General features: G+C 48.2%; 1 pseudogene; it reads left to right on the forward strand.

The window, feature by feature from the left end:
- Positions 1 to 4,409: 4,409 nt before the first annotated feature.
- On the forward strand, positions 4,410 to 5,111 carry LOC144306708 (small ribosomal subunit protein uS12 pseudogene; annotated as a pseudogene).
- Positions 5,112 to 22,046: the final 16,935 nt, after the last annotated feature.

A 22,046-nucleotide genomic window follows, 5' to 3' on the forward strand; every position in this document is an offset into this window, starting at 1 on the left:
AGAAACCTATTACACCGAAGCCTCACGTGGCACAGCCTTTGCATGTTTGAAATACGAAGAGCACAGCTGTGGGGGCCAGGCAATCTCAGGTTGGTCCTGACACTTTCAATTTCAATTTTGGTTATTGTTCGTTGGTTCTCTATTATGAGCGGAGCCTTTTTTTTTTTTTTAAGATTTTATTTATTTATTCATGAGACACACAGAGAGAGAGGCAGAGACCCAGGCAGAGGGAGAAGCAGGCTCCATGCAGGGAGCCCGATGTGGGACTCGATCCCAGGACCCCGGGATCACGCTCTGGGCTGAAGGCGGCGCCAAACCAGTGAGCCACCCGGGCTGCCCGAGTGGGGCTTTTTTTATCCCATTTTCATCTCCACTATTGGTTTAGTTGTGTGTGTGTGTTTAGTGGTTACTCCAGGGACTCTAAACAGGAATCTTCAACTTACCATCATCTACCCTCAAATAATTCTGCCTCACTTCATGCACAGGGTGAGATTCCTACAGGCAGCATGCTCCCACTTGCCCTCCTGTCTTCTGTAGTCGTATCTTATTCTCACATAGTTGAAAACCCCACCATACACCGTCATTGCTTTTGCTTCAAACAGTTTTCATTAGAAGACATTAAAAACGAAGGGGAAAAAAAACCCAAGGAGAACATATTTATCCACATATTTACAATTCAGGTCTCTTCACCTGTTTGGGCAGGTCACATTTCCTTCCACCTGAAAAACTTCCGTCAATATGATTTTGTAGTGCACATCTGCTGACGACGAATCTCTCGGCTTTTGTTTGGCTGAAAAAGTCTTTATTCTGCTCCATATTGGACAGATATTTTTGCTGGATATAGAATTTTACGTAGACACCTTGTTTCCCGCCAGCACTTGTGAGGATGCCATTCTATTGTCTCCAGACTTGTGCTGTATGAGCAGTCACTAGTCATTTCCAACTTTGTTTCCCCAGATGTAATGTTCCATTCTCATGTCTAGCTGCTTTTATTAAGATGATCTCTTTTTTTAAAAAAATTTTTTTAAATTTAAGAATAGTTGGCAGACGGTGTTATATTAGTTTCAGGTGCACAGCATAGTGATTCAACACTTCTATATATTATGCAATTCTCACCGCTTAGGTGTAATTACCATTTATCATATTTCAACATCTTTTTTTTTTTTTTTATGATAGTCACAGAGAGAGAGAGAGAGGCAGAGACATAGGCAGAGGGAGAAGCAGGCTCCATGCACTGGGAGCCCGACGTGGGATTCGATCCCAGGTCTCCAGGATCGCGCCCTGGGCCAAAGGCAGGCGCTAAACCGCTGTGCCACCCAGGGATCCCTGGTCTTTTACTTATTTACAAATATTTCTTTTCTCCAAGAATCTCATTTCAGAGAGATTCTCATTTTTTTCTTATTTGTTATCCTTTGCTTAAACAACAACTTCTTCTTCTTCTTCTTCTTCTTCTTCTTCTTCTTCTTCTTCTTCTTCTTCTTCTTCTTCTTCTTCTTTCTTTTTACATTTTAGCTAATTTGAAATTTTAGGTTACAGTTGTCACCAGTTTGTATCTGTTGTCTTTCTAGCATACTCTCATCATCTGCAGAGACATTATTCTGCTCCTAAGTCTTCTTGATTTTATTAATAATTTTGTAATCCATTTGATCATGATCCTTTTCTGTTGCCCATGTTTAAGTGAAATGGGTCTTATTGTAGTTTTAGGAATAAGAGAAAGGCCAGGATAGCTTTAGGAGCTGTGTGGCTCTATAGCTCCCCCTTCTGTTGTTTTCAGAAACCACAGCTACTTTAGAGATCTTTAATGCTCCCTCCTTTTTTTTACTGGGATTCTTCTTTTTCCTTCCTTGCTATTAATCCTATCCTCCATATTATGGAGTCTGCTGCCAGCCGTTTTCACTCTCCGTACAGCTTATTCTGAAAGGGAGCTTTGATTTTTTTAGTTTGAGAGTTCATTTAGTATAGCCCCTTCGTCTGTTTTTTGATGGGGGCTGGGAGAGGCAGATGGTCAAGGGAGATTGAAACCTATGGCCCACCTCCACCACCTTCCACATCTCCCAGAACCCAGTCATTTCTAAAGCCTTGAAGTTCTGACTGTCGTGTCTCTATCTCATTACCCATTTACTTCAACAAATATGTATTGGGCACCCACTATGTGCGACACTGTGCGAAAATTACAAATATGAATGAATATACTCCAGCCTTAGTTTCCAAGTTAGTCAGGAAGGCAAATACAAGCACAATTAAGTACAACCAGGCTACGGTGACTGCTGTGAAGATGCTATGGAATAGCCTCAAGGCCCACAGTAGCCAAACTATGGTCAGAGCCCAGACATCCATGGACAGATGAATACATAAAGAAGATGGGGCATGTGTATGCAATGGAATATCACTCGGCCATCAAAAAGAATGACATCTTGCCATTTGCAATGACGTGGTTGGAACTAGGGGTATTATGCTAAGAAAAAAATAAGCCAATTAGAGAAAGACAAATACCATATGATTTTACTCATGTGGGATTTAAGAAACAAAACAAGATAAACATAGAAGGGAAGGAAAACATAAGATGAGGGGGGCAAACCATAAGAGACTCTTAATTCTAGGAAACAAACTGAGAGTTGCTGGAGGAGAGGTGGGTGGGGGGTGGGGTACCTGGGTGGTGGGCTTGAAGGAGGGCACTCGTGATGAGCACTGGGTGTTGTACACAACTGATGAATCACTCACTTCTACCTCTGAAACAAAAACAAAAATATGGAAACCTCGAGATGACATCAACTAGTACTTACTGGTCTGAGACTAGGGCGATTTTCAGAAAGAAGCCACACTTACAATCCCCAAACTAGAAAGTCTGATGTGATCCACATAATCATAGGAACCGGGGTTCTGGTAGGAGGGTGGACTCATTTAAACAGCAGCTTTTGAAACAGCCACGCTGTGTTATTAGAGAACACGCGGAGAGGTAATTAGCGCTGTCTCCTCTGCAGAGCTGCGTGCTTCTCAACACCGTCATCCCGGCCTCCTCTTCTTTTATCTGTTTTTCCTCTTCCCCTGGCAATGTTGACAGGTCTCTGGGAGGAAGACAGGATGGCTGCTGCTTGCTGTAGATCCTATCTGTTTCTCTTCGTGGGAGACCCAGCAGATTATAGCTCTTCTGCTGGAAGAGGAGTCCTGTAGTGAGCATTCCTGCACCCCCGACCTGTGATGTTCACCCCCAGCCCTGCATCACCTGGGTGGACTTGGGCTGTGAAGGAGCCAGGCTGGCATGTCACAGAATCAAGCTCCTTTGTTTGGATATGCTCATAAAGCCAATGGGTTGATGTGTGTGCTGGCACAGACAGACGGCAGGCTGCCATCTACCCGGCTCTTACCCAGAGCAGTCTTGTGGGCGGACCTTCGTTATGCAGTTCCAATGTGTGTGTCTCACTTCTATTCATAAGAATGGTTTGGTTTGGTTTTTTTAAGTGTTGAGTCCTGTATTCAATTATGCAAGGTTTCAACTGGAATTTTTTTTAAAAACATAAAAGATGTAGTTATTTTTTGCAGCTTTTTCTTGGTCTGTGATGCTGTTGCTTCCTACAGAACCAGAAGCTCGGAAGTAACCGCAAGGCCAGGCAGGAGGTGGGTGAAAGGAGGATGTGGACTAAAGAAGGCCTTCCCTTTGTGAGCCCCAAGAATGACCTTCCAGAAAGGGGAACCTGCTGAGAGTAAATGCAGCCTGAAGCTCTTGACCAAAGAAGGAGGAAGAGGAAGAGAATTCAAAGTCCAGGAGGACTAGCAGCCTTTCTAGCTGCCTCTCACCCTGGCCTTTCTGGGGATCCTGCTGACCCTGTGCCAGCTCCCATGCCCAGGCCTTAAGGCAGGCCACCGCAGGTCACCTCTGCTCCTGCAATCCACGAGTCCACTGACACCCCTCCATTCCTCACCAGGTGGGGAGCCCTTTCGCAAGATAGTTCCATAAGACGAGCTTAGAAACTTCACGGAAGAAATTAGAAACTCTAAAGCTTGGGAGCAAAGGACTTCCAAGTTACAGGATTCTTTTCTTGTCAGATTCCCTCTATGTCCTGGTCTTAACTCGTTTTAAACTGTTCACCAAGTCCCTAGCTCCTGCTGAGGAGTTTCTCTAGCTTTTAGCTCTTATGGCCAGCAATAAGTGAAGATCTTTCACTAAAGGCTCTGTCCACTAGGGCATCAAGCAGCTCGCCCCAGGGGCCCAAGTGATAATCAGGCATCATTCTGATTACCAGCTGTGTGACTTGGGCAGGGTAGTTCACGTCTCTGGGTTTTAGTTTCTGCGTCAGTGAAATAGGAACAGTCCTTAAGCCTGCTCCATAAGGTTAAATACACACAAAGCACCTAGAACAGCACTTGGTACATGGCAGTGCTTGGTATCATTCCTGACTGTGGTCACAACTATGGACAGCATTAAAGATGGTACAGGAGAGCCGTCATCTCTTAAACGGAGTGCCGTTCCAGGCAAGCCTCCCGCCTGTCTCTCCTCTGGAGGCATGGCTGGCACTCAGGTCAGGGAGCAGGAGGGTGCACGTACACACACACACACACACGGTAGCTGAGCGAAGAGAAGTCAGGGACACACGAGACTCATTCTGGGTGCTCCCAAAGTGTGAGGTGAGCTCCTTTGCTCAGGCCTGTGGTGCTGGCAGGACGGACAAGGGTTGCAGGCTTCATATACCAGGAAGCTCTGTAGCCACCATCTGGATCAGAAGCGGCGTCATGAGCAGTACAAGAGAGCCCATGTGGGCACAGACCTGAAGGCCAACTCTTTTGGAGGCGCTTCCCATGCAAAGGGAATTGTGCTGGAAAAAGGGGGGATTGAAGCCAAACAGCCAAATTCTGCACGTTAGGGTCCAGCTGATCAAGAATGGCCAAAAAAAAAAAAAAAAAAAGAAAAAGAAAGAAAAGAAATGAAATCATATCAAAGCCTTTGTACCCAATGATGGTTGTTCGAATTTTATTGAGGAAAATGATCAAGTTCTGGTTGCTGAATTTGGTTGGAAAGGTCATGCTGTCACTTACATCCCTGGGGACATTAAGGATGTCAAAGTAGTCAATGTCTTACTTTTGGAAAAGGCGAGAAGGAAAGCCCAAGATCATAGGTTTCATGGTGCATGCATGACAGGAATAAATTTTCATATACTAAAAACAAAAACAAAAAAAGCAAATATGAGGTTGAACTGGGTGGAATTGCTAGGGTTTGAGGAGCAAACCATAGATTCCTGTTTGGTTCCACTTTTAGCCTCAGAACTAAGGAAATGGGAGCTTCTAGCTCTTCCCAGCGCTCCCCGGTTCTCCCGAGGGCTCCCCACGCAGGGTAGAGCTTCTGCCTCCAGACTGGCACCTCCAACTGGAAGCTGTCTTCTCCTGGCCCGGGAACCCATTAGAATGCAGATTCTGACTCAGTCGGCTGGGGGGGCGCTGGGATCCTGCGCCTGACAGGCACCCAGCGCAGCGGCAGGGGGTGCTCCCGCCAGTCCTCCCTGGGAGTGCAGAGCTCTAGAAGCCGCAGGCAGAGTGTAAAGCGCTCTCGCTCTGAGGATGGCAAGGTGACTCTTTCCCAAGCAACATTAGCAGAGTGAAAACAAAATAAAACAAAGCTGCAGCCGGTTGTGCCTGTCACATCTGTGTCGCATTCCCCCACCCACAAACCACCTGTCTGCAATTTCATGATCTTTTTTTCCTGCAAACCCATGAAGCCTATTAGAAAGGAATTTTTTCTTTCCTTTCTTCACTGATCTTTCATTCGACAGGTATTTACTGAGCACCTACCATGTGAGAGGCCCTGTGCAATGAAGAAAAATCTCAACCCATACTTCATCCTGTGGCAGGAAAGATTATTGGAAATGAAATCCGACCCTGTTATTTCTCTTTTTACAATTCTGTTTCTGGGCAGCCTGGGTGGGTCAGCAGTTTAGCACCGCCTTCAGCCCAGGGCCTGATCCTGGAGACCGGGGATCGAGTCCCATGTCGGGCTCCCTGCATGGAGCCTGCTTCTCCCTCTGCCTGTGTCTCCGCCTCTCTTTCGGTCTGTGTCTCTCATGAATAAATAAAAAAACAAAATCTAAAAAAAAACCAACAACCCTACAATTCTGTTTCTGCAAACATAAAGGGCAAGTGCCCTAACCTGGCCCTTCTGATACCTTCTGGAAGCAGACTTCTCCTCTCAAGGACAGCTCGGTTACCTCATGCCCTGCCCAGTGCCAGAAACCTGTCCCCCGAGTCTCCTGCTCGGAGGCTCTGAGCTTTGGCACCTGGTCCCTCCAGCTTGCTATAGACATTCATTGCTCACCTCCACATGTGGCTCCCTGCCACTCCTTTCAGGAATTCTTTTCCGAACACCCAGGTGGATTCCCTGCACCCCCTAGTTCTGACAATTTTACATTGAGATTCTGGTTCTCTCTCTGCTAAACTTTAAGTCTCTAAAGCGTAGACAAATGTCCAACCATTTCCCCATCAGCCACTTTTTGCTGAACTGCATTCTGGTACAAGTACCGCGGCTCCTGGTAAGAACTCCTGCCTGCAGAGCTTCCCATCTGAGATGCCCATGGACTTCGACCCGCTTCCAAGTCATTAGTTTTGGCCTCACAGCAGCTGGTGAATAGCTGGCCTCAGACTGCTGAGGAATGAGAAATGTTCAGGGTGAACGTGCGTCATCCGTGCTATGTGACATTTTACAGCCCAGCTGTCAAGACAGAATCAATAAAACGCTTGTCAGCACAGGGTAAGGAGAAGACAAAGTAGGCAAGCGAAGGACCGGAGGGCATGACGCTGATGTCTACTGCCAAGCACTGAGAGACAGAGCGGGTCACGCATCTTAGCTCTGCTCCTACCCTGGAAATTTCTCAACTTTGGATATAATGTGATGAAAGAAAAATCCAAACACTTTGTACCTTCTAAAACTAGTTCTATCTTGCTTCACCTAGTGTTTGGCATGGCTACTCTGCCCTAATTTGACAAGTTTTGTGACCATTTCACTTTGCGTCATTGGATTGCTAAAAGCCCATTCTTCCTTTTTATGGAGAAAGGGTTTTGGAAAATAATTTTCTTGCTCCTGTCTTGAAATCACAACCCCCATTCAAAAATCATACAGACACATACCCCAACAATAACACAAAATAAAGACTTCTTTTTCCTTTATTAGACACGTTTCACCTGTTTTTATTGTAGAAAGACATACATGTATAAGTGAGAAGATCATTTCACTTGGTCCCACCATTTGTAGGGTAACCAGTTCACACCTACTGCATATCTTTCCAGATTTACTTCTGTGCACATACAAATAAATATTTTTATGAAAATATGATCATATTATGACTCCCATTCATAATGGCACCTTGGTGTCAATATAGATCCATCTCTTATTCGGTGTCCATACAGGTCTCTAAAGACTGCATAGCCTTGCAATGCATGGATATGCCAAAAGTTATTTAATTCCCTGTCACTGGAAATTTTTGTTTCACTAATACTTAGGCAATGCCTAAGACAACATTTTTGAACTTGGTTCTCTGGCATAATTATTCCTTAGGATAAAGTCCAAGACATGGAATTGCAAAGTTTAGGAGATTAGCAGCATGTTAATCTTTTTAACTTTTTAACTTTAGGCTTTTCGATGATGTCTTTGAGATGTACCTGCCACATCTTGCTTGTACAAGTTCCTCCGTGTAGCCAGTGCCCAGTCTCAGCTCTGAGTACCGCGGAGGCCAGCAGGTCTGCTTGGAGCAGCTGAGCAGATGGGCACGGCCTGGAATTCAAACTCTCTTGGCACTCCAGGCGCAATCTGGAATATCCTTTTCTTGAGGGATATTTTCATCAGGAATCCTGATGAGGACAATCCCTCTGCCAATCTCTGAGAATTTGTCCTGATTGAAAAGCTATTTTAGGTTTAAACGTCTCCATTTTATCTTCCCTGGATTCATCTTTCGCTATGGAATCCAATTCCCTTCCAGGCACTTCTCCCACGCTTCCCCTAATCTCTGCGACATCACCCTTTTCTACAATTTAGGTGTAATCCCACCTTCGTGTACAAGCCTGCTTGCGTCCCCGTCTCCAGTCTGGAGTTGGATGGTACCCACTGCGGGAATGTGCCTTGTGACATTTGGAGCAGGTGTGAGGGCCCAGGTAGCCGCGGCCCCAGAGAGGAGCACCGGGAGCGCTCCAGGGAGGCACAAGGCTATTCCGGCCTGTGCGGGAGGAGTCTCAGGAGGTGGCTCAGGTGAGCAAAATTTGTTGCTGGGTAGCTGATTCCTAAAACCTCACAGGCGGCTCAGCCCCGTAGGTCTGGGTAGCAGAAGAGGCCTCGGTGCAAGGCATCGCGGGGGGCGGGGGGCGGGGGCGGGTCGGGCAGGGACTCCTGTGCTCGCAGCCTAGAGTGATGAAGCAGCCGCACCCAGCTCACAGGCCGCGGTGCCCCCCAGCCTCGTCTCCACCCCCAGCCCCGCCCCACCCTGGGGCCCCGCCCCTCTCCCTGGGGCCACACCCTCCAGCCACGCCCCCACGACCCTCCGGCCACGCCCTCACGCCCCTACCGCCCCGCCCCCTCGGGCCCCGCCCCTCACCCTACGGCCCCGCCCCTTTCCTATGGCCCGTCCCACCCCTACGGCCACGCCCCCACGCCCCTACAGCCCCGCCCCTCTCTACGGCCCCGCCCCTCGGGCCCCGCCCCTCTCCCTACGGCCCCGCCCCTCTGGCCCCATCCCTTTCCTATGGCCCGCCCCAACCCCTACGACCCCGCCCCCACGCCCTTACAGCCCCGCCCCTCTCTCTACGGCCCCGAACCGCCCCCTCGGGCCCGCCCCTCTCCCTACGGCCCCGCCCCTCGGGCCCCGCCCCCTCTCTCTACGGCCCCGCCCCCTCTCTCTCTACGGCCCCGCCCCTCTCCCTACGGCCCCGCCCCCTCGGGCCCCGCCCCCTCTCCCTAGGGCCCCGCCCCACCCCTCGGCCCCGCCCCCTCTCCCTACGGCCCCGCCCCCTCGGGCCCCGCCCCTCTCCCTACGGCCCCACCCCTCGGGCCCCGCCCCCTCTCCCTACGGCCCCGCCCCCTCGGGCCCCGCCCCCTCTCCCTACGGCCCCGCCCCCTCGGGCCCCGCCCCTCTCCCTACGGCCCCTCCTCCTCGGGCCCCGCCCCTCTCCCTAGGGCCCCGCCCCACCCCACAGCCCCGCCCAGTCCACTTCAGGAAGACCTGCTCCCAACCGGCTGCCAGGCCAGCACCCGTCTCCAAGCCCCGCTTCACCGACCGCTTAGATCCTCCAATATATTCGGAACAGCTGTTTTTAAATCCTTGTCTTATACTGACATTTAAAAAATCTGTCCTTTCTGGCTCCCTTTCTGTTGCTTGGATTCTCCCCCTGGTTATGGGTTACATTTTCCTACCTCTTTTCCTGTCTAGCGTCTTCTAATTGAATTGAGGACACTGCAAATGTCTTATTTTTAAGCATTTGGATTGTGCTGCGTTCTTTTAAAGAGTGTTGGGCTTTGTGCTTGCCCTAGGTAACTTGTACATCAGCATGGTCCTTCCCCGGCTTGTTTCCAGGCTCTGTTGGGTGGCTCTGGAGTAGCCTGTCCTTCAGTGCTACTTACCTTCTGTTCCTAAGGTGGGACCCATCTGGGAATCCTACTGGAAATCCTCTGGGTTTTTTGAAATATCTCCATGCGGCTGGTCAGAACTCACCTGTCTCCAGCCCCCTGCAAGCTATAATTACCAAACATTTGCCCTTCTCCCTGGTGGTTGTGCTTTGCTTGGCCTTGTGGAATCTCACCTGTACATCACAAAGCCGGCCCTCTGCCTGAACCTTCAAAGGTGCCATGCAGATTTATGGGGCTATTTCCTTGCGTGGCTTTGCAACTTTGACCTCCCGCAGCATTCCAAACATCCATCTCTGTCTTCCCAGCTCAGCAAGGCTGCTGCGTTCCGCCTGGATTCCTTCTCTCTGTACTATGGTTTAGAAGGTTCTTTAGGCAGAAAGCACAAGGAAATGATTGTTGGGTTCACCTCATTTGTTCCTCTTTTTTCAGAAGCTACAGTCCCCATGGGTCTGTTTTCCAAGGAGCGAAAATGGCTGTTTCACAGATTTTGGTGCTGTTGTTGTTTATGGCACAAGGGTTGGTCTGGAATCAATGTACTTTCCATATACTCCTTTTAATGAGGCTTTTTTTTGGGGGGGGGGATTAATATGTGGTTTAAAAAAAAAAGAATACTCTGGTTCTGAGGGAGGTTTTCCTTGCTCTTAAAAAATAGTTGGGCAAAAATAAGTCGTGCCTTTTCTGCCTCTCAAAACATGTGATGCCACAAAGGGTTGCCATAGCACCCGTGAGGGAAGCCAATCTAAGGGGAAGGCCAACAATGTGTTGAGAATAACAGTCTAGAAAAAACCTGGGTCTGTGGGAACGTCAGTGAGATGATGGAGTAACCAACCCTGGACCTGCCCTAGCCCTAACCTAGCTGTTCTCAAACATGTCTGCCTCAGGGCCCCTTCACACTCCTAATAATCACCGAAGATCCCAACAAGCTTTTGTGTGTGGGGGTGATAGTCATCAAAGTTTACCATATTATTAACTGAAATTGAAGACATTTTAAAATGAGTAATTATTAACTTAAATAATCTATTACAGAATTGAAAACCCATTACACATTACCATAACTAACATTTTTGTGAAAAATAATATTTTATACAACAAAAAGTAGCCTCAAGATATGAGTGGCATTGTTTTACATTTTTGCAAATCCCTTTAATGTCTGGCTTCATACGGGACGACTGGGTTTTCATAACTGCTTATGCATTCAGTCTGTTAGTATCTGTTGTGTTGGTTGAAAAACAAACAAAAGTGGCCTCACTCAGATCTGCAGTGGAGAAAAGGAGGAGTATTTTTATGCATGTTCAGATAATTGTGGGTATTCTTTGGTAGACACCAAAAACTTAACAAGTTCTAATTCCTTAAGGGTTATTTATAATGTGAACTGTGAAATGATCTCCAAAAATACTTATACTTTATTACAGGGCTCAGTAAATTTTTTCTCTAAAGAGCCAGAGAGTAATGTCTCCCACTCTGCAGGACTTGAAGTTTCCATTATAACTGCGAAGTCAGCCCGTGTAGCTCAACAGCACCCACAGTGATACAGAAGCACAGGAGTGTGGTTGTATTTCAATAAAACCCATACCTTTTTTTGAAATAAACCTTTTGTAAATAGCTGCTAACTTCTGCTTTATTACAATTAAAATCTGTTGGTCTGTCCTGCGCTTGGAATGGTGTTGACCATACAGAGGCCCTGAAAGGGCCTTCAGGGACCTCCAGGGGTCACTAGACCACACTCTGAGCTACTGCTGTAATATTTTTGTCACGTGGGATATTGCATTCCTTAACTGTTAAAGGCATTTTCGGTTGGATCTTCTGTTCCTCCAGCCAAAAGCCTCCTCGCTGATCAAGTCCTAGGTAGTTTCTCAAGCCAGAAATCTGCATACCAGTTTCTATTTTGGATATTTGGATTATATTTTGGTTTGGAACCGAACCGCGTTCCCTCCCAGCTCTTGATGTGCCAGCAGTAGAGTAGACATCACAGGTTGCATGTCCGGGCCAAGAGGTCCTGAAGCAGCCCCCCAGGAGCCCTGCGGGACCCCAGAACATTGCAAAAGAGCTACGGAAAGTTTTGTGTTTTCATGGGAAGAACGGAGGTAGCCAAAGAGTCATTTTCCGGACAGGGGGTATGTTCATCACAGGTCTCCAGAGAAACAGAATCAATAGGGTATATACATACAAAGACATTTATTATAAAAAAAATTAGCTCACACGATTACGGAGACTGAGAAGTCCTGTGGTCTGGCATCCGCAAACTGGAGATTCAGGAGAGCGAATGGAGCAGTTCCAGTGTGAGTCCAAAGGCCTGAGAATCCCGGGAGCCAACGGGCGAGTCCATGTCTGAGAGCAGGAGGTAGACATCCCGCCCCGACGGTCTGGTAGGAAGCAAATGCTCCCGTCCTAGGCGCCATCCTCTTGGGGCCTCCAGTGCATTGGCTAATGCCTGCCCACGCTGGCGAGAGCTATCTGCTCTCCCAGTTAGTGTTTCAAATGCTAACCTCATCCGGAACCACCCTTCAGAAATCATGTTTAGCCATATATCTGGGCACCCCGTGGTCCAGACCAGATGACACATAAAATCAACCATCACAAGGGGACAAGGCCGGAGAGGTCAGTGTGGACTTTATAACGTGAGCCTACAGGGGCGGGGGTCTGAAATGTGTGACCCTGGAGGGCGGACACCCTGGCCCACACCAAACCCCCTCCGCCCGGGCGGGCCAGGGGGGACCTGAGACCCGAGGGTCTCCTGACCCGACCCACACCAACCCACCCTGACTACGTTGAAGCTGTTGTTTCTGCCAAACGCAAGAGCGGCTCTGGAGATGGAAATGAAGACCAATTTCAGGAAGACTGAACATTTGTTATATGCCCATGTTGGTGCCCTACACATTCCTATTTTCCAACAATGGACATAATCGGATTCAAAAACGGAGCCACCCTGATGAAAAGCACCTCACTCTCATTTTGTTCCTATTTGGCTCTTGGTTCTTGGTGAGGATGAGCCCCGTCCGAGGCTGCTGGGGCGTTATTTTGAAGCCCCCCACGTGTGGTCCACGCGGTCAACATGTTCGCAGCTTCGGGTCTGCAGATGAACCTGTCGCGCAGAACGAGGGGTCACCGCTTTCACCTTTGCAGTGAAGAGACCTAGAGTTTGTCAAGCCTTAACCAGGCCACTTACGAGATGTCCTCCTCCTCCTGAGACTCACCCCCTGCCGTTCCGCAGGCTGCGGCTGTTTGTCGCCGAAGTCACACTTCGTTTTCATGTGTGCACTGCGCTGCCCGGGCCGTCCAATCCACGCCGCCCACCGGCTCGTGGAAACAAGGCCAGGGCCCTAGGTTCTGGGTGATTCAGGATTTTGTTACTTCCCCAGGCTCTCTTCTCCTTCCCCATATCCTAATAACAACAAACATGTACTTGGAATCTACGTTTCTCGTGACAGAGGCAAATGATTTTCCACGTTGTGCAGTTTTCTTATATATTAAGCAGCCTGCGTTCGCTTGCCTGCACGGGCCATGCCCCTTTATAAATTACTCTGATTAAAAACCAAATGGTCCACACGCTAAGGAAGGCTACCTGAAATCCCACTGCTCCAACACAGCAGTTAGTCTCGTTTTTTTTTTACGTTAGCTTGAATCATTGTTTAACTACACAGTTATTTTACTTGCGTATCATGCTGTGTCATTAACTAAGCATTTCTCCTGTGGGCATTGCACATCGGTCTGTTATATTTATTCCACAGACGTGATAAAACATAAAAAACAATTGTATTGTGGATTTGCACAATCCTTGGCTGTTGTGAAATTCAAATATCGTCACATCTCTTTATTCTAGATTTTTCATTTATTGATTGACCCATTTAATCAACAAATATTTATGGAGCTAGGCAATGGGAAAACAAATATAAACAGGAGAGACACTGCTCCTGCCCGTAAGGATATTAGTCTAGGAGGGGAGATAGATATGATCATGTGATTTTCATGCATTTACCCATCTGAGCCATGTATTCATGTTCTATTTGCACGAGCATCTAAATAGCAATGCCCTCCCCTTTTTAATAATCTTGCTAATTATGTACAAGTGGCCCCAAGTGTGGCAGCTCCGTGTGTTTTGGTTGATCGAGTTATTCCTCAGGGCTACAAAAGCAGAACCATGACCGGGATCTAGAAGACTTGCCGTCCACTTTTGTGGTTTAATCTCCAGACAGCACTCCCTTCTACTTCCTGCCACAGGATGGGTAGTCAGATAAAACGTTCTTTTGAATGAGAAAAACAATTAAGCACTGAAAATGCGGGAACAAGAAAACACAAGATAAAAATAGAACGCACCAGCCTGCTTTATGGAACACATTTTTATCTGGTGGAGTGGAAGGTAGCATTTTTACCTTATTCTGTCCTTTCTGGACTCCACCACGTTTATAAAGAGGAAGTCGGCAAAACATTAACCAGCTGTACCACTTAGGATAAAAATAAATCTGTTTCATGTGCGTCTGCCTTCGGCTCAGGTCATGATCTCAGGGTCCTGGGATCAAGCCCCAAGTCGGACTCCCTCCTTAGTGGGGAGCCTGCTCTTCCCCCGTTTGTGCTCTTTCTGTGTCAAATACATAAATAAGATCTTTAAAAACAAAACAAAACAAAACAAAAAACAGGGGATCCCTGGGTGGCTCAGCAGTTTAGCGCCTGCCTTCAGCCTCGGGTGTGATCCTGGAGTCCTGAGATCCAGTCACACATCGGGCTCCCTGCAGGGAGCCTGCTTCTTCCTCTGCCTGTGTCTCTGCCTCTCTCTGTGTCTCTGCCTCTCTCTGTGTCTCTCATGAATAAATAAATTTTTTTTTAAAAGCAACAAACGTATTTAAACAATAACACTTAAAACCTACAAGATGAAAGGATAACTCTGTCAGTTCTTGACTACTTTTCTAATTTCAAGTTATTCATGTTTTGCCCATTGTGCAATAGATTATTTAAATTAATAATACACATTTTAATGCTTGTGTGTATATGTGTGTGTGTATATATGCGCCAACCACCTTCATCTGTCTATATAATATATATAGGTATGTTTTTTGCAGAATCATCTGAAAGTAGATTATAGGCTTGATAACAATTGACCCCTAAAAGTTTCAGTGTACACCTCCTAAGGACAAAGACATTCTCTTTGTGATGCCCACAATGCCATCACTACTCCCAGGAAACTTCCCGTTAATTCAAGAGGGTCACCTAACATCAGGCTGCCAGCTGCAGTGTCCTGGGGTTGTGAGCTGGCTCAGCCCATCTTCCTGCTGGAACTGCCGCCAGCCCTGCTGCCTGGACACGGAGCCGTGGCCACTGCCTGTCCAAAACTAAAAGTCTGACCTGGGGCACTGCACCGCCCAGAGACGGTGCCAACCGCCCTCATGCCCAGCTCGGGCCCCTGGCTGCTGCTGTCCTCCCACACCGAAAATTGAGCCCAGCATTGCCCTCCCCTGTGGGCTAGCCCTGCATCGAGGCTGCCGTCCCTGGCCGTGGCCTGTGGACGGGCCGGCGTCCCTCGGCACTTCCGGTGCAGGTGCTGAGCCTTGACCGGCCTGGCCATAGACCTTTCCGATTGTTCCCGGAGCGCAGCGCTACCGAAGCGAAATGGCTTTTAGCAGCATCACCCAGGAGCGCCAGGGTCCCTGATATTTATGTCAGGAGAGAGCTGCTCGCGAGCCAAGCGCATTTCAGCTTCTCAGTAAAGGGGCGACTGTCCTCCCCCCGCTTGGTTCCTCCCTCCTCCCTCAGCCCAAGCCTGTCTCTGGGGGGGCCTGGGGGGTGGGGGGGCCTGAGTGAGCAGCACGGCCGGAGCCTGGCGCCAGGCCGGGCGGGCGGGTGGCACAGGCACTGGCCGCCGCAGGCCTCTGCCGGGGGAGGCTCTGGAGGGCACAGGCACTCAGGACTCGGGCCCTCCCCTCCAGAAGGGAGAAGGAGCCGGCTGCAGGCACAAAACGCCCAGGAGAGGCGGAAAGGGCAGGGGAGTGAGTGAGGGCAGAAAGCTTCTGGACGCTTCAAACCCGCACTGCGAACAGAATCCCGCGGGGAGCCTTGGGCCTTGCTGCCTCACACCCTGGGCACCCCGCCCTTGGTCGGTGAGGGCTAGCGGGGGTCCCCCCTTCCTCCCCTGCCTGCAGCCGGTCCTGGAGGCTGGGTGCTGGTTACCTAGGAAACCGGAATGGCAAACTCCAGCAACCGCGCTGTCAGCCGGCTCCGGATGCAACTGCGGAGTTGTTCGCTGGCATCGCACGCTGCCCGGCCCTTTCCTTACGGCCTCTGAACCGGTGTCTTCACCTCCACGAGCTCATCTCCGCCTCCTGTGTGTGTGCATGCAGGTGTGCGCGTGCACGCGTGTGTGTGTGCGGGTGTGCATGTGTGCAGATGTGCATGTGTGCGGGTGTGCAGGCATGTGTGCGGGTGTGCATGTGTGCGTGCATGTGTGTGGGTGTGCAGGTGTGCATCCGTGCGTGCATGTGTGCGGGTGAGTGCCTTGATTGATGGTACTATCCGACCGGCGTGGCTCTCCCTCGTGCCTACTCACCTGGCAGACACTTCACCGCACAGCTGCCTCCGAGGAGCTGGGCTGGAAGCTGCTCTGGTTACGAATGAGACGTTAATTCAATTTCTGTGACTGCGGTGGTATTTAACAGCTAATCAGAAAGTGTGGTATGTGGCCCTGGAGGATAAATCTCTTGTGAATTGAAAAATCATTTAAAATGCAAATACTTCTAGTTTGGGCACCTCTGTAAATCCGAGATGTTTTAAACACAATGTCTTTGATGCAACGTCAACCGGGCAGCTGCCTGGCAGGGGTGCGAAGGGCCGGTCACCAGCACCCCCTTTCCCTTGGCTGGAATTCAGACCGAGTGAAGGATGGGTGTGGGCTGGACACGGCCACAGCAAAACGGCAGCATTATTACAGATAAAACCATATTATTGACCGGGTGGCAACAATGGGCCCTTTGCTGCTGCGCCTCAGAACTGGAAAGCCTCCACGCGCCCCCAGGCTGGGCCTCCTCCCGAGCCTGGGCCTCCCCTGAGCCTGGGCCTCCCCTGAGCCTGGGCCTCCCCTGGGCCTAGGCCTCCCCTCCACCCCCTCCAGCCTGCTCCCCCTCAGCCTGGGCCTGGCACCGCAGGCCACACCGCCCACCCCCCCACTCCACCCCACCCCACCCCCGCAGGGTGCTGCCTCGGGGCTGGACAGCGTGGTGGGGGCTGGGATCACGTGTTGCATTCAGGACTCCAGAGGATTCAAAACTAGAAGTTTCCAATTGAATTAAGGAAGTGAACTCCCCCCTCAGGACCCTGAGGCTCCCTGTGGTTGGGCTCCGGAGGGTGAGATGCCCTCAGCCACAGGCCTCATCCTTCCTGGGGAACCTGTTGCAGGCGAGGGGGTGGAGCAGAGCTTCAGCACCCTTGCCTCAATTTGGGATGTCCCTGGAGGGTCATCAGCGCCCCCGGGCATCCCGGGGGAGGGGCACAGTCCCTCAGTCCGGCTCCTGGGTTCTCCAGTGTGCTTCCGGTGCAAATCTCTCCGAATTTGTTTCCTGAGAGACCAACGGGAGACCAGGAATTCTCAAGTAGATCATGCCTTCAGATGGTAAGGAGGTGATAGACTCCACCGTACAGAACTAGAGCTGGACTCACAGTCTTCTGTCATTTTCTTCATATATTTATATGATCATATTTCTCCCCAGTTGTTTTTTTTTCTACGCCCACTTCTCTGTGGAGCTCTTATTCATCTGCTGTTGGCCCTCTGGCTAGCCCTCTAGTTTTTTAATCAAGTTCTCTCCTGTTTTCCATCCCCCACCCTTCTTTCCTATAATTTTTAGATTTGCTTGACTTTATCTTCCAACGTCTCAACTGAGTCTTTAATTATGCTCTTATATTTTTTTAATTTCTAAGAATCTTTCTCAATTCCTTAATTTCACTTAATTTAATTTTAAATATTTTATGTATTTATTCATGAGAGACAGAGAGAGAGAGGCAGAGACAGAGGGAGAAGCAGGCTCCACGCAGAGAGTCCGACGTAGGACTCGATCCCGGGACTCCAGGATCACACCCTGGGTCGAAGGCAAACGCTCAACCACTGAGCCACCCAGGCGTCCCTAATTTTATTTTTAACGTGCTCTGTTCTTATTTCACAGATACACTCTCATCTCTTCTCTGAGGAAGTCCATGAGATTTTTGAAGGATGTTTTCTTTTCCCTTCATAATCTTCTTCATGCTTCTTTCATTCTTCTTAATCTTTGCTTGTTTGAGCCTCTGTCTTCCAGGTATCTAGTCATCTTCAGTTGTGTGTTCACTTTTTTTTTTTTTTAAGATTTTATTTATTTATTTGAGAGAGAGAGAGAGAGAGAGAGAGAGAGAGCATGGGGACCAGTGCAGAGGGAGAGGGAGAAGCAGACTCCTCAATGAGCAGCGAGCCCAACGTGAGGCCTGATCCCAGGACCCCAAGATCATGACCTGAGCTGAAGGCAGATGCTTAACCGACTGAGCCACCCAGGGGACCCTGTGCTCTTTTTTTAAGGAAGAGACACTAAGAAACTATTTGGGATCTCTGGGTTCATGCATAGAGCTTTTTGAGCATGGGATTCATTGGGTGAATTATGGGCAATCTGTCTGGTTATTTGCTTAGGGAACCATCAGTGACAGTGAATATTTGCTCTGTGATGGTGAAATCTTGTGTGTCAACTCGGTTAAGCTATGGAATCCAGCTCTTCAGTCAAAGACTAGTCTAGATGTTGCAGAACAGGTATTTCATATACACGATTCACATGTGCAATCAGTTTACTTACATTTTATTAACAGACTACCTTTCGTAATAGGGATGAGCCTCGTCCAAATGGTTGAAGGCCTTGAGAGCAAAAACTGGGGTTTCCCAGAGATGAATCCCTTCAAGACTCTGACATGGTAACCCTGCTTGAGTTTCTAGCATGTGGGCCTGCCCTACAGATTTCAGGCTTTACTGGTTCTGTTTCTAGAGAAACTGACTGATACGTACTCTTTTATAGTGTGATTTTGCCACTCTATCAATCAGGAGGTGGAGTCTATTTCTCCACCTCTTGACTCTGGGTTTGGCTCCCTGGTTTGCTTTTGCCAATGGAACATTAGCAAGTATGGTACAAGGAAGCGTAGGAAAAGCACTTATGGATTATGGCTTGCCCTCTTCTGCCACTGGGGACCCTTTTGCCACCATATAAACAAGCAGGATTAATCTGATGGATGATGAAAGATACATGGCTTTTCCAGCTGACATCAAGCCAACTGCCAGACATGACAGTGAGCTCCTCACTAGACCAACAAGCCTGCCAACCAACTGACATGTGAGTGAAGCTACCCTAGAACATCAAACCCCAAATGAACTGGCCTGTAACAAAACCACTCAGCCAACCCTCAAACCTATAATTAATAATACAAATTTTGTCCTAATCCACAGAATATGGGGGTGGATTTTTATGCAGCAAAAGATAGCGTATATAATCATTATTATGACATCTTCTTGAAATGATCTTATAGCCCAGATTATCCCACCAATATTTGCTTCTTCTGCTGCCTGGCTGCCAGCATTCTAATTGCTGAGTAGAAGGCTGGAGTTTTCAGCATTCATAATGTAAATATTCACTTAATCTGCTGAATAAAGTATGGCCAACTAGAGGACACAGTATGCCTTAAAGGACACAAAGTGTCCACACAGAAGACTGCCCTCACTTCTGACAACAGGTGCAAATTCAAGGGGCCCCCCAAAACCAACCTCACTTTTAATATTGCCAGAAGGATTCATAGAACTCACCGACAGCTCTTATGCCCGTGGTTATGGTTTATTATGGGGAAAGTATATAGATTAAAATCAGCCAAGAGAGGAGACACTTGAGAAAGAGTCCCAGAAGGTCTGCATGCAGAGATTCCAGTTGTCCCATCCCCATGGAGTCAAGGACAATGTTAATTCCCAGCATCTCTGTATGACAACGTCCGTAGAGGATTGCCAACCGAAGGAAGTTCACCTGAACCAGTGGTGTCCAGAATTTTTATTGAGGCTTTTATCTCCAGCCACCAGGGACACATACTCCCTACATGACCAACCTTTAGTTTCCAGTCCTTCCTGGAGGTTATCTGATAACCTCAGTTTCTAGTTGCCGGGAAGTCAAAACAAGTACAAAGCCTCTATCATGAAGCACATTGACATTCTGGCCAAAGCCCTCAGGCAAATAAAGATGCTCCTATTAGACATTCCAGGGGCCTAGAAATCACCTCCCGGAAGCAAAGAGCAGAGGCCAGACCTCTCTTTGGATACGTGGCACCTCTTGGCTTCTGGGCAAGACTCTGTTAACAGCAAAATAATCACCTTTGTCTGGGGATCCATAATTAATATAGTATTTGCTAGACAAAGCAATAGTAACCAACTAATCAATTCACCCTAGAAAGCCATGACATAGATATTCGCATTTTTGTACTAGGTTGATTACTCTTTTCCCGTCTTTTTATGTTGTTATTTGTATCTTACCATACACTTATGTAGAACTATTTAGCACAAAAATTAGCTGATGGTTAGTTAAATCCAGTTGTTCCCCCCAAGAAAGTCATTTTATTAATCCTGATAAGGCTTTAACTCAATTTCTCAATATATTCAGTTACGAATATCAGTATTACCGGAAGACCTGTTTACGTTAGATGGTTGAATGTCATCAACAAGGCCAGTGCTACCGCGTATCACAGCATGGCAACCTGAAGAGGAAGAGTCAAAGGATGTGCCACGTGACCAGAGCCCTACTGAATCCTTAATAATTAGTCCAGCCCATCACCATATCTTACGGCTTCTCCCTCCATCGTGCCACTCAATCTGTAGGCTTTCGTTCGACCTTCTCAAGGTTCCAAAGGCAAGAGTAGCCCACCAACGTGGACGCCACCTTTTAAGGCATCTGGTATAATTGAGCTAAGAGACAATACCATTCCTTGCTCTGAGTCTCTCAAGTCACCAATTTAATAGTGCATTTCCTTCACTGCATAAACCATTTATTCATTCCTTTATCCTCATATACCATTCCTCCCTCTCCACATTTACCATTCTAATTTGACCATTTCCACCTGTTTTGGGGAAAGGATGTCAGGTTTGGCTACTGTGCTGGTCTCGATTGCCATTAGCAATACTAGTCTAGCAAGTACCTCCTGCTCAATCAACTCTCATTTCTATATAGGTATACAGGGCTGTAGGTACAGAAATAGTGTACTTTCTGGACCTCAAGGCCATGTAGCTGCATTCACTGTTAACCTCAGTTTTCTAAAAGGAGATAAAGGCACCACCCACTCCATCAGGCCCTTAGTAATTCTGACAGATTTAAGGGTATAGTGATAGTTTCTTGCTTAGAGATCATCCCTGCTACCGGCATCTGTGGTTGTTGCTCTGATCCCCGGACCACTGCATCAGGTAGGAAAAAAGAAAGCAGATGTTACATGGGGAAGAATTGTAGAGTAATCGCATCCTCTCCCAGACCACTCCCCAGATCCCTTAGGAAAATGGAGAGATCCATCTAATGTGGACACTTCATTGGTGCCCTTCATGTTGCGTGTGAGCCCAAACTCATGAAGGCCTGTATACCAGCCCTTCATGCCTTAATCATTGCCTGTTCTAGTCATCTTCAAACTCTGAGGATGAAAGTCTGTTCCTTAAGCTGAAGAAATATGACTTGATGGTCCAAATTTGTACAATGGCTTCCAGTCCAGTCCCTTTATGGTATTTGGAGCATTCACCTCCACCACCAGGTATGCACAATCCAATCCAGAGCAAGTGTCTATTAGAGCAGGAATGCAGTTGTAGTGTCTAGGGGCTACCCCACATGAGCCGGATTTGACAGCTGTGTGTATGGCTTCCCCCTGGAGGCTGCCCCAGAACCACCTGAAGCCTCTATCTTTCTTGTGGGCAGACTATACAGTTGGTATTTTGTGCCTTGGGAGGGATATGTTTAAACATAGCCCATCTCTACATTGCTATAGGACCTACCCATCCACTTATCCCATAGACTCAGGAGACCACCTCAATGATTCCCACTTGCCAATTCCAAACACTTCTGATCAACCAGGAGGAGGTTCTTCTCATGGGCACTGACATGTCCCATTTTAATGTACCCCTCAAATTCCCATCGTGATTTTCCTAGGGCTGTGTCCCATATGGGTATCCCTTAATAGGCCAGCTTTCCACAGTCTATTTGCCTGACCCCACAGCACAGCCATTGGTCACCACCAGGAGTCAAAACCCAAACACAGAGGCAAATAGCATGCATTCCAGCCCACTGAACTGAATCGTTTCTACCTTCCTCAATAAGAGTGGCAGCTTTCCAAACAGGATGCTTGGAAATGTTCATTTGGGAATTGCTATCCATAAACCCAAGCAGCTCTTTGTTGGTCAATGGAGAATTGTTTATATGGCAACATCCAAGTGGCCATAGGGTCCAGCAGTGGG

This window comes from Canis aureus, chromosome 37 (assembly GCF_053574225.1).
Source record: "Canis aureus isolate CA01 chromosome 37, VMU_Caureus_v.1.0, whole genome shotgun sequence".
NCBI classification, from domain to species: domain Eukaryota; kingdom Metazoa; phylum Chordata; class Mammalia; order Carnivora; family Canidae; genus Canis; species Canis aureus.